Source organism: Dermochelys coriacea, chromosome 2, assembly GCF_009764565.3.
Source record: "Dermochelys coriacea isolate rDerCor1 chromosome 2, rDerCor1.pri.v4, whole genome shotgun sequence".
NCBI classification, from domain to species: domain Eukaryota; kingdom Metazoa; phylum Chordata; order Testudines; family Dermochelyidae; genus Dermochelys; species Dermochelys coriacea.
In genome coordinates this window covers 3,289,635-3,302,510 of record NC_050069.1, presented here as the reverse complement: position 1 = coordinate 3,302,510, position 12,876 = coordinate 3,289,635, and the positions used below count along the sequence as shown (strand labels likewise).

The 12,876-nt window shown below is 58.7% G+C and overlaps 1 non-coding gene across 1 annotated transcript; it reads right to left on the bottom strand.

Moving 5' to 3' along the window:
• Nucleotides 1–9,804: 9,804 nt before the first annotated feature.
• On the bottom strand, nt 9,805–9,877 carry TRNAW-CCA. The gene has a single exon. It is a non-coding gene; the product is annotated as a tRNA-Trp (tRNA).
• Nucleotides 9,878–12,876: the final 2,999 nt, after the last annotated feature.

The following is a 12,876-nucleotide window of genomic DNA, read 5'->3' as shown; positions in this document are numbered from 1 at the left end:
CTGGGGCTCGGCCGCGGGGGAGGGGCGTGGCGCGGCGCGAGCCCGGGAAAGGCGGGAAAGGCGCGAGGGCTCGAGGGCGGCCGGCGCCCGCGGACCTGAGGGGCAGGCTGCCCGGTCGGCCCCGCTGACCGGACCCAGGTCCCGGAGTAGCGCGGCGGCGGCGGCGGCGGCGGCGGGGGGGGGCTGTAGAAACCGGCGTGTCTGACCGGCATCGGAAGCCCCCCCCCCCCCGCTCCCCCCTCTCACAACAGCGCCAGCTCTGGGGAGAAAATGCTCCGCTTCTGCGGCCTGCCCTGAGCTCGGCATTTCCCGCCCGCTCTGCCCGAGGCCCTCGGGTGCCTGGGGTCGCTAACGGCCGGGGGATGTACCCGGCGTAGGGGGAAGAGGCGCCTGAGGGGCTCCCCAGGGAACCGAGCGTCCGCTTTCGAAGGCTTCTGCTCAGACAAACGTGCGAGTCTCTCAGGCGCCCCGAGCCGCCCGCCTCTTTCCGCGGCCACGGGCTGGCGCGGCGGCTGCTCTGAAAGCTAGGTGATCCCGGTGGCCGTTCCAGCCGACGCAGGTGGCAGGAGGGGGGACAACCGGGCCTACAGCCCCCCGGGCCTACAGCCCCCCGGGCCAGCCCGGGGCGGGCCAAGGTCTGGCCTTTCTCCCACCCCCTCAGCCCCTGTGCCAAGCTTACCCCGGCCCCGGGAGTGTTCGGCCCGGTGTGTCTGAGGCAGGGCGGGCCTGGACATCAGGGCCAGGCTGATGCTGTTTAGTCTCATCCCGAGCCTTACAGATGCCGTTCTATGTTTCTTCCCCCCCCCCCCCTTTTTAAACTCCTAGGGCCCTCCTTTGCTGGCAGCCCGGCGTGTCCGTGTCCGTATCTCACCGGGCTCCGTGGGGATTTGCAGGGGGTTCCCTTGCTCGTAGCTTTTTGCCATATTGGGTCACGATTCCCACAGAGGACAGCTTGCTCGCTTACCAGATCAGCTGTTGGGGTCACCAGCGTTCAGTTGTTGGCTGCATGTGTGGGCCCCCGGTGTATGCTGTCCCAGTGCTGCCCCGAGAGCTGACACAGCAGACCTCCTTCAAACTGCCCACAAAGACCGCAAGACTTGGTTTGTGGCAAAGGCACCCAGCCAGACTCATTGTCAACAAACCACTTTACTAGTGCCCTATACATGCTAAAGTACACTCAGTACACGTATGCCTTGGACAGTGGACCGGCTGCGTGAATGGCCGGACTTTCCATTCCTCCCTTGGCCAGACACACACACTGCGACCACTCTTTTATACACCGATACAAACAAGTTACATATTGCCCCTCTGATGTGGTTAGTTACCACTCTTTGCCTGTACATGTTGGTTTGATCAAAAAACCTCTCTCTCCATCACGCTGTCAACCCGACCTTATCTTTAGGAGGGGTCAGCATGTCCTTTGTCATCTTTGGGGAGTGTGTTTGTACCATACTTGGTATCAGGGGTTCTGGAATGTCTTTATGTGAGTGTCCTGGGCCTAGCACTTCTTAGGAATGTGTATGTTTTTGCAATACCAGCCCTGTTCTTGCCAGGCTCCGTGAACTTACATGCAGGCATGTTCTGTAGCAGGGCCTGACTTCTGCTCACAGCCTTGACTTTTGCTCACTTTGCTTTATATTGGCAAGGTTTGACCACTACTTTAGTTTCGCCCTTATACCGGGATTCTTATATCAGGCCTCATGTTTCAGGCTGTCGTAGGGGGGCATGCACACCCCATACCCCTTTGGGGCAGGGCAGGGTTGTGATACCACTCCCATTACGGTCTCCCTGACCGTCCTTAGGCTGAAAGTGGTACGGCCCAGAGGCCGGAGACTGTGTAGCAGCCCTTGGGGTCAGGGCAGTGCAGCCCAGTGGCCAGAGTCCATGTAACAGCCCTCAGGTACAGGGTTATACTGAGGCAGCAGTTGGAGCATGCCCAGCATGGTCTGAGGGGTGGGACTTCTGCCACCCATAATGTGGGGTTAACCCTCTTTTGTCCAGTATGGGGTATGCACACCCCATCACACAGGCTCTTTCTACTACAACACGATGTGACAAAGTGGGGATTTCCCCTTGTTATGTTATATGTGAGTTTTACTGTTTTGTACGAATACGGTGTGTACCTCAGTTTCCCTGTGTGCTGCGCCAATGCCTCGGTGGTGGGAATAGGGGTGTGTGACTTTGGCTGAGACCCTCTGGGGCAGGTGAGGCTGCTCCAGCTGCCTGCACATATGCTATGGCCAGTGCCTTTTGTCACGGACTCACAGGTCATGCCCATTCTTGGCCCTGTGCGGTCCGTGGGGGGGGGGTGCCCCTTTCAGCGAGACAGCCCTTCTTGGGGGTCCACTCTCTCTCTGGATAAGCCCCTCCATCTCCTGGATCCACACCTCCCAGATCTTTAGCACGCCCGTCTTTGCCGTGGGCCCCCTCGGGGAGTCCCCTCGCTCTGGACCCCCCGGGGCCTCCACTCCCCAAAGAGGATGATGCAACCCTGTTCTCTAGACCGGAGCGACTCTCAGCCAGTGTAAAATAGGAGGTTTTTTGAGCACTGAACACAGCCCAGGAACTCTCAGGACCCTCAGGCCTGGCCTCCCTCAGCACAGCACATCCAAATCTCGCTGCATCCAGGTGGGCTCTGCCTACCCCCTCTCTCCAGCCCAGAGCCCCTGCTGCCCAGCTGGGCCGGTGATCACCATCCCCAAGTCCTGCCTCTGTCCATTGTCTTCTCTCCAGGTAAACAGGAAACAGGGCCACCTGGGCCTCCTCTCCTCTCGTCTGCCCTCTCACCCCTCTGGCTGGAACCGGCTGGTCGGGGCAAGGGGGGGGTGTCCTCTCTTCACAGCCCATTGTTCTCCTGCTGGCCAGAACCGGCTGCGACTGAGCCGGGCCTCCAAGTCACCAGGTCATTGGCTGGGGTCTCATGTTCCCTCGCCGTCCTCTGGAACAGCAAACTCCCTCTCCCATCACCTTGTTAAACCGGTAACCCCCAGGGAAACTGAGTCCCACTCCCTCTGCATGCAAACCATAGGAAAACCAAGGAAAAAAAACCCCATAGGAAACAAGGAAACCAGGAATTTCCCCCCACTTTGTCACATCCTTCATAATCTGAGACCCAGGAGGGGGATGCGACCAGGTGATGACCAGGTGACACTTTGCCCAGGAAGTGAGACAAAGACAAGGAGGCGGAGCAATGGGGGTGTTGGAGGTTGGGTCGCTGGAAGCTAGTCAGTCTGCTTGGGGGAACTGGAAGAGGGGGAGTCCAGAGCATCTGGCCCAGGACTCCCCAAGATGGACTGGGCCCCAGAAGCTTACTATGTGAGCAGGGAAGGGGGAGGTGGGCGAGGTGTCCGTGCATGTGGGGTGAGTGTGTGTGTGTCACACACACAGGATGAGGAGTTAGCTCTGCCCCACAGACTGTGGAGTCACTTCATTGACTCTCAGAAATGCAGGGCTGGAAGGGACCTTGAGAGGCCATCGACTCCTCCCCACCACACGCCCACCTATGCCCAGGCAGGCCCAAGTAAACCTAGACCATCCCTGACGGGTGTTTGTCCATCCTGTTCCTAAAGCCCTCTAATGCTGGAGATTCCACAGCCTGCCCTGGAAACCTATTCCAGAGTGTAACTCCCCTTAGAGTAATTAGAAAGCTTTTCCTAATGTCTAACCTAAATCTGCCTTGCTCTGGATTCAGCCCATTACTTCTTGCCTTATCTTCAGTGGCCGTGGAGAACAATTGATCCCCTGTCCTCTTTGTAACAGCCCTGAACATATTTGAAGACTTATCAGGTCTCACCTCAGTCTGCTTTTCTCAAGACTAAACATGCCCACGGTTTTAACCTTTCCTCCTAGATCAGGTTTTCTAAACCTTTGATCGGTTTTGTAGCTCTCCTCTGGAATTCCTCCAATTTATCTACATCTAAAGTGCGGTGCTGAGAACTGGGCACACTATTGCCGCTGAGGATTCAGCAGGACTGAGCAGAGCAGGACAGTTACCTCCTGTGTCTTACATACAACACTCCAGTTGTACACCCAAGAACAATACTAGCCTTTTCTGCAATGCATCACACTGTTGGTCATATTCAATTTGTGATCCACTATAACTCCCAGACCCTGTTCACCACCTAGCTGGTTATTTCCCACTTTATAGAAGTGCACATAATTTTTCCTTCCTAAGAGCAGTACTTTGCACCTGTTTTATTCAAATTTCATCATGTTGATTTCAGACCAATTCTCTAATGTGTCACAGTCCTTTTGAATTCTAATCCTAGTCTCCAAAGTGCTTGAACCCCTCCCAGCGTAGTGTCGTCCACACATTCTCGAAGCGCACTCTCCACTCCATTACCCAAGTTGTTAATGAACATCCTTGAATAGTACTGGACCCAGGACTGACCCCTGCAGGACCCCACTCGCTGTGCCCTCTCAGTTTGACAATTAAACACTGAAAACTACTCTTTGAGTACGGTCTTTGAACCAGTTGTGCACCTACCTTCTAGTAATTTAATCTAAACCACATTTCCCTACTGTGTTTGAGAATGTCATGTGGGACTGTGTCAAAAGCCTTCCTAAAATCAAGATATAGTGTGTCTACAGCTTCCCCCGCATCCACTAGGCAGTAATCCTGTCAAAGAAGGAAATTAGGTGGGTTTGGGATGATTTGTTCTTGGCAAATCAATGTTGGTTGTTTCTTCCCACCCTGTATCCTCTAGGTACTTACACATAGCTGGGAGGGGGCAGCTTACCCCTGCACTAGGAAGGTAACCCCCTTCCTCCCTCCACGCTAGGCCAAGGTTTAGAGCACCATTGGCCAGCTGGAATGGGAGGGGTGCAGTGCTCCAGCCAGGAGGCCCCTAGCCCTCTCAAGGCACATGGCAGCTTCTGCCCTCCCTGCCTTGCCCGCCCGCTGAGCTAGGGCCTGCCCATTCAGGCGGGGCTGGGGCTTCTGTACTGAGTGGCAGGGTAGCACTAGCTGAGCCTGCATGAGCCATAGTCAACCTGTGCTCTCGGATGCCTGATACCATCCCTACATGCTCTCCCCCTGCCCCACTGCTGCTGGGGCCCAATCATTCCACCGGCTCTTTCCTGACTTCCCTCCCTGTTTGCTAACACCTTTCTGGGGCTGAACCCAGAGCTGGAGGAACCTCCCCAGTTCCAGAGACAGCCCATGGCACATCCCACAGGGGATACCCACATTGCAATGCCCAAGCTGGCCATCAGGCGGCACTGCTACACTACTGGATTATGCACCCAAGCATCACCTGTGGAGGAAGGAAGCCATGTTTACCTGGCTGTGAATAGGGGGATCTTTGGAGTCCAGCGGGTCTGGGCAGCCCAGCCTAGATGGGGAGGGATGGGCAGAGGGATGCTGGTGCGCACCCCCCGAGAGGAGGTGATGGAGGGGGCATAACCAATGAGATTTGCAGGGCCTGCCAGATCGGCTGGGATCAGTGCCAGGCTCCTGTCTCTGTAGAGACACCTGGAGCCCATGAGGGGGAGTGGGAGTGTGGTGGTGGAAGGCTGCGTTCCACTGGGGGGCCCAGAGCAGTGCGGGGGAAGAGTTAACCTGCCCAATGTTTCAGACAGGCCTCCTGGGCCAGACAGAGGGTGACGGGAACCCCAGGCATATGAGGTCCCTAGCGATCTCCTGCTCTGGAGTGCACATGGGCACTTCCCCCTTCCCCAAGGAATCATGCACATGGAGCAGGGATCAGAGCCTGCCCATGTCTGTGTCTCACAAACACACGCAGGTGCACTCCTGGTTCAGGCCCATAATGCCAGCCCCAGGGAACCCCGGTGAAACAGCCCAGTGTGGGCTGATGTGTGTTGCCTAACTCGGGTTTCCGGGGACCTGGCAGCTCTTGGACTTTGCTGCTGGGGCTCCTGCTGGCTGCGCAGCGTGGGGTTCTCTAGTGCACTTTGGAACCACCTGGGTCCCTTTCGTTTCGCTCCTACAGAACCGAGCTCTCCTCGCTTTATTGTAAGGGCTGGGCCCAGGACAGAAATACGAAGGGCTAAAGCCAGACCCCGTGAGCTCATCTGCCTGGCTAGTAACATTACCCTGCCTAGGGAATTCCCCTCCCTACTAGTTCAGCTCTGGGCTCCCCTCTGCCTGCTATTAAAGGGCAAATGAGATGCTGATTATTGTCAATTATCAAGATCAGTTCTTGTGCCTGGAGCCTCCCCAGGCCCTGTAACAACCCACTTGTAGGAGAGCCTGCAGTGTCTCTTCGATACAGTGAGAGAGAGGGGAGGGCCAGGAGCCACAGACCAGCCCCCCCACCCCCGCTGTGAGGCTGGTGCATGGAAGGCTCTCTTGGCATTTACCCCCTCCGCTCTCACCAGTGATGTGGCAGAGGGAGCCTGGCATGAGCCCAGGGCACAGCTTGGCGAAGGGCTCTGCCTCCGTCCAAGTAGCCATGTAGCTGTGCTGGCTGCCAGGTCTCCCTTTCCCACTGGGACATGTGCCAGGACGTGTGCATGGGCCCAAGCAGGGAGCTTTTGTGTGACTTCCCCTTGTCCCTGTGATCACTGGACAGGCCAACTTCCCCGAGGGCCTGCCCAAGTCTGGCCTGCCCCCAAACGCAGTCTGCATGCCTGCTCCTGAGCCAGAGCACTGAGCAGGTACCTTAGTGCTGCACCAGGCCCTGCGGTGCAGCAGGGGGCAGTGAGAGGCCCTGTGGGGCAGTGAGGCACAGAGAGAACATCTGGCTCCCCATTCTGGTCTAGAGCGAGGGCTGGGAGTCAGGACTCCTGGGTTCTAGTCACATCTCTGGAGGGGAAGGCGTTCTAGCGGGTACAGAAGGGGCGGCTGGGCACCAGGACTCCTGGGTTCTACAAATGTTGCTGCCATCGACTCACTATGTGGCTCTGGGAGAGCCGTGTTCCTGTTCTGTGCCTCGGTTTCCCCATCTGTAAAACTGCCTCACCTCATGGGGGGCCTGAGGCTGAATTAGCCAACAATTGCCAAGTGTCTGGTGGCCTTGTGTGGAAGTTGCACCAGACACATACAGTGTGTTACGCTGGCTGATCCCAGAGCCCACCCTGCAGTACAGCCTTTGGACTGGCACGATGCCCACTCAGAAGCTCAGTTCATGGTGCTGTGAGTCCCCTGCTCCTGCACAGCTGAGCTGTCTGACTGATCTCAGAGGCACCCAGGCACCTGGGACTGGCCTGGGGCTTTCCCCTTCGAGTGCAGCTCTCCAGCTCTTCCTCCTGGGACATTCCTCACCCCGTGGAGCGGGAATCTCGGGCCTTGCTCCATCCAGGCTTTGTGCCTGGCAGGGGTGAGCCCAGTCTGGCCCAGGGCCCAGCTGCAGCCACAATAACCTCTGGCTGAGACACTTTGCCGCAGGAGCCGGGTCTGTGCTCCGCATTGGCAGGGGGCCGAAGTCAGGAGAGGGGCCATGGGGCATCCATGCCAGACTGCGCAAACACAGGGCGCTGGGGTAACGCACTGGCTTTGGGAGTGTGCCATGGCGCCCTCTTGGGGCTGGGCCTGCAGAGGGGATAAGGGATGTACTGCTAGTGGCAGCTGAGGGAGATCCCCTGGAATTCAAGTGACAGACCCTGTGATTTGGAGCCAAGCCCCCACCCTGGCACTGCTGCAGGCCCCCTGCCGTCTCTGGGCTCCCTGCACGCCAGGCTCAAATCCCCGCTCCCCGTCCACCCCATGTAGGCTCCTCTCCCCCATCTGCTATGCCCCTCACTGACCCCTTCCTCCCACTGCCTCTCCTGTCCCCAGGCCAGCACCCAAGCCACCTCGCCTTCCTCCCTCAAGTGCCCTCTAACCCTCAGGGCCTGCCCCATTCTTCCTTCCAGACCCAGGTTCTCCAAGACACTGTGTGTGGCTCTCTCTGACCCTTCTTCGAGGATCTCTCCCTGGGGAGCCCTGGGCCGCAGCCAGCTCCAGCTCCAGCTCCAGTCTGGCTCCTCCGCGGAGCCGCATTGTCTCCGTGCAGCCTGCCTGCCCACAGACAATGAGCCCCGTCCCTGGCCCCTTGGCCATTGGCCTCGCTGGGCCTGGGGACGTGGTGTCCTTCCCGCTGGGCCTGGCCCTGCGAATTACAGAGTGAATGGCTGGAGAAGAGCCAGCTGCACAGGCCCCCCCCTTCCCCAGCACAGCTCAGGGCCCTGGAAATCTCAGCCAGGGACAAGCTGGGGCCCCTTCCCATCCCCCCTTCCCTGGCTCCCCACTCCCTCCCCCGCATTTCAGGACCCAGCTCAGCCCTACCTGCCATGGAGTTCATCTCTCACCCTGGCCAGAGCCAGAACCCTGCCTGCCTGTCCTCATAATCCCACCTTGCGGTGCAGGAGCCTTCTCCTCCGCAGCCCGAGCTGTCTAGGGCAGGAAGGGGTGAGGCCAACCTAGGGGCTGCAAACTCCCAATGACCCAGCTCAGATCCAGTATGAAGCGACCAGAACCATCTGCCTCAGAGTGGACCCAGCTTTAGGGGGCAATTAACTCACTTGGGCACGTCCCAAAGAGTGGAGGGGGGCGCAAGGCAGGGGAGGTGTCATGAGGATGGCTTGGGGGCTGGGCCATGCAGAAACAGCACCCCAGTGGCTGGGCTGGGCAATGGCCACCCAAAGCGCCGTCTAGGCTGTGCATTGGGGAGTTGCTGCTACGTGTCCTCTGGGGCAGAAGCCTTTTCCTGGCAGCCCCCTCCCTGGGTGAGTTGCCCTATCTCTGCACAAGAGGGTGGTGACCCTTAGCCCCACCTCCCGGGGCAGAGAACATTTGTTTACTGCAGTTAAAAAGCCTGCCCCGAGCCCCTGCGGATGAGCATGTCCAACAGGCCAAAGGCTGTTTAAGAGCCTTTTTCTGCCCATTTGATTCTGAAATGTTTTTTTAAAATTATCATGCACAGTCTGTAACCAAGACTAGAGGACAAGTGAGACTCAGCCCCAGATCTCAGCCATGGCCCCACTTCAGGGGGTTGTCTCTGTTCAAATAATCTGCAGTGAGAAAGTTAACATTGGATCATCGTTAGGTTTCAGAGTTAACACCGACTGACTGGAGCTGTTCAGCGCTATCGTTTCTGACTCCCTGCCTGCGGGCTCCATGCGGCAGCGCTGCACCGGAGGGTGGCTGGGAGGTTGTACTCTACCAAGGGGTGCTGCTCCCCAGAACGGCTGCACCCCGAACAAAATGTTTGCTTGACTCTGCCAATAGTGCTGCTGGCACTTGGGCCAGCCCCCTGCCTGGAGAGCAGTGGTACTGCCCAGCTTTGGGACGGGCTTTGGGACTGAAGGATTATTACGCACAGGGACAGACTCAGTGGGGCCTAGGGGCCTTTCGGCGGGCGGTAATTTCAGAAACATTTTGGGCGCGGGAGGGCAGAGCTGCATCTGTGAGTGTAATTCTGGGGGAGACGTAATGGTGCATGCAGACCTCTGACAAGCTGGTGGGGGCAGCTGCCCCCCTCACCCCATAGCAGATGATGCCCCTGATTCTGGGGGTACTAGGTGTGGATTCCCCCCACACCGTTGGTATGGGGTCAGTTACTCTAACAGCGGCTGGTTAGATGCTGGGGCCAGCCCAGACAGGGACGGATGTTTGCTCTATGGCATAGGATCAGCCCTGGGTGGGAGGAAGGGGCAGCTCCGAGGGACAGGCTGGGGGGTAAAGCAGAACAGGCCTCTCCTCCAGAAGAGCTTCGTTCTGTGGCCCGACCCTGGGCTAGCTGGGGCCATGAGGCTACTTTGGTCCCAAGAGCAGCTCATTTCCCCCTGGGGTTAAGCTCCCTGGAGCTCCCCTGCCGTGTTATCCCCTTAGCTGTTATTTAGGGACAGAAAATGGAACATGGTCAACCCAGGTGGCACTTGAACCCACAATCCCCAGCTCTGGAGGCTGGTGCCTTGTCCATTAGGCCACTGGGCCTGCCAAGCCTGGTTACTTTATGCTACATAACAATGCAGGAGGCTATTGAGTAGGGTGACCACATTTCCCTCTGCTGAGGATGGGACACCTGGTAACATTGCTCCTGTTCAAGGAAGCTCAGCAGCAATCAATGCCATGCAAACATTCCAATTACATCACCTTGACTGAGCCCCTGTAAAAAAGAAATTCTGCCAAGTTGGATTCTTTCTGTTTAACTTTCTGATCTTTAAGGTTTTAGGGTTCACACGGGGAGGGGTGACACAAACACACAGTCCTATTCATCTCTCTCACACGGTGTGTGTCTGTAGCTCATGAAAGCTTATGCTCAAATAAATTTGTTAGTCTTTAAGGTACCACGAGTCCCCCTTTTCTTTTTGCAACCAACCTGACTCTCCCTGCCCGGCAGCTGGGCCCCCAGGACGGACTTGCCTCTCCTGGTACCTGGCGCAGTGTCTTCCCAAGCCAACATGCGTGTGTGTGTGTGTGTGTGTGTGTGTGTGTGTGGGGCGGCACACAGGGTCACATGCCCCCCGCCCCAGATTCCTGCCAGGGTTCACACCAGAATGTGGCCAGCAGCCTTTCGGCACTGTGTGGGAGGGAAGGAACGATGGGGGAGGATGCAAGGGAGGATGGGGGAAGGGATGACCTGGCCCCTGTTTTTGCAGAGCTCATCTCTTCCCCATCCCTACTCCCCTGTGGCTGGAAGCAGCTTGTCCCTTCCTGCCCACACAGTATCCAAAGGCGGCTAACACCTCCAGACTGCGGCTGGCCACTGACATACCCAGGCCACCAACGTAACCCAGCTGCCTCCAGCGCAGGCAGGAAGGGGTTAAGCCCTAAGGACGCATTGTGCACCAGGGCCCAGGGAACCTGACTGCAGGGCATCGCGGGAACCTGGCCAGAGAAGTGGCTCAGCAGGGGAGGGTGCCTAGGGGATGGAGCAGCCCCGTGCTCCCTGGGCAGGACCAAGGGTGGGTGTGTGGGGGGTGAAGATGGTGCTAAGCCCTTGCTCTGGGGGCTACTATGGAGCCTGCAGGTTCGGGGTGTGAACAGGCTAGAAATAGCTCCCCCCCGCCCCGCCCACCCGCCACTCCACAACTTAGCTGAGGGGCAGAGAGGCTTCCCCGTGCCGGCGCTGTGTGCAGGGCTTGGGCACATGCAGGGCTCGGCTCCTCCTGGCCAGCACTCCGGGCCAGAAGGTCTGGGGCTTTCCTGGGGCACCAGCCCAGCCAGAGGCGGTGGGGGAAGGAAGGAGCCTGCCAGCCAGGCTGTTGAGCTGAGTGCTCCGACCAGGAGCTGGTTCTCCGCACAGCGCAGGGAGTGAGACACGCTCTGCCAGGGGGGATATGGTGGAGCTGCGGGGGCGAAGGGGCAAGGCCGGGAGAGGAGAGTGGGAGGGGGAGCACCTAAAGGGCCGATGGGTGGGCAGCAGAGGAGACACATAACTGGCCACCGCCTGGCACCTGCCTGTATGCACCCGCCTCTGCAGCTCGCAGCCAGTGCCAGCCGGAAACGGGACGATGGTTGGGGCCCTGCTGGCCGAGAGCTAGCAAACAGCAGGGGCCGCGCTCATGGACCAGCAGGGGAGCGGCCGGCCCCATGTGCTGCATCTTCGCCCTGCCACTAGCCTGGCGCACTCACCCCCGGCGTCAGCCACTGGACCCCCTCTCTCACTGCTGGTGAGCGGGCGGCTGGCAAGCAGGGATCCGGCCAGCAGCAGGACCTGCCAGTACTGATGGGGCGGGGGGACTTAACTACGGGACTGTCCCTTTAAAAACGGGATGTCTGGTTACCCTACTATTGAGCTGCCTCCCAGGGTGCTCCGCAAGCGGGGCTCAGAGGGAATCTCTCACTCACAGGCATGAGAGGCCAGTGACTAATTCGGAGCAGGTGACACCTTCTTTGGAGGCAGCCAGTGTTTGCCACTGGCCCAGAAAGGCTCCCGCTGGCCAGCCCTTGGCCGTACCAAGTTTGGGGAGTGAGCCACTGTAAGGGAAAGGACCAGGGCGGGGTGCAATGGCCTCGCCCCCCACCTCCCTGGCTCTCTGCCTTGTGTTGCTGGGTGGCCAGGGGATGTTGCTGCAGCACCCAGCCCAGCAGGGCAGCAAACAGGGTCACAGTACCGGGGCCAGACAGTAACCCAGATAACAATGCTGCAATCAGCCCGGAAAGAAACATATGAATTGCCCAGCCCCAGCACGGGGCCCAGGAGTGGTTTGGAGAATGAGTGTTACCCCTGGGGCACACTGGTACCCCCACCGTGCAGCTAGCAACGGCCCCAGGTCACTCCTGCAAGGGGTGCTGTGTGTCCTCGCTGGGGTGCTGCTGGCTGGGCTAACGCGGCTCGCTAGCGGTGCTGGAGTTGGGGAGTGACACGCTCGGGCAATGGGCCCTTGGGGGGGAAATGTCTTGTGCTGGGGAGGGATGTAGGAAGGGCACCGAAGTGCTGCTGGGCTGTTTCGGGGTCACTAGGGTGGGGTTGTGCTTTACACCCTCCAGTCTGCGTTTCATGGACCCTGCGCAGCTTGATCCACAGGAGATGAGGCAGCTGCAGCTCACCCATTGTAGCATTAGCACCAGAGGGCCCATGTTCAATGCCTGCAATGGGTTTGACTCCATGCCCCCTACACTCAGGCTTCCCTGCCCCCACTGGGCTAGCAGCAGCGGGGGTGGTGTGTGGTGTGGGGGTGCAGCATTCTGGCAATCAGAGGTGCTCACTCCAGAAGCCGAGGGGCCCCGTGCAGCCCTAGTCTGACGTAACCAAGCAGGAATTACAGCCTGCCTTGTTAGCACGTATCCAGGCAGCGCAGACGAGCCCATGGGTAACTGTACCATCCTGGCTGTCGGACGATGGGGTGGATGCTCTGTTGTGGGGCAGCATCTTGCCAGGGCAGAGGCTAGTTCCCCCTAACCTTCTCCCAGTCCCACAGCGGGCAGACCCTGTCCCCCTCCCTTTCCCAGCTGCTCTGTGTAGCTGAATCCTGCTTGTTCCCCTGGCC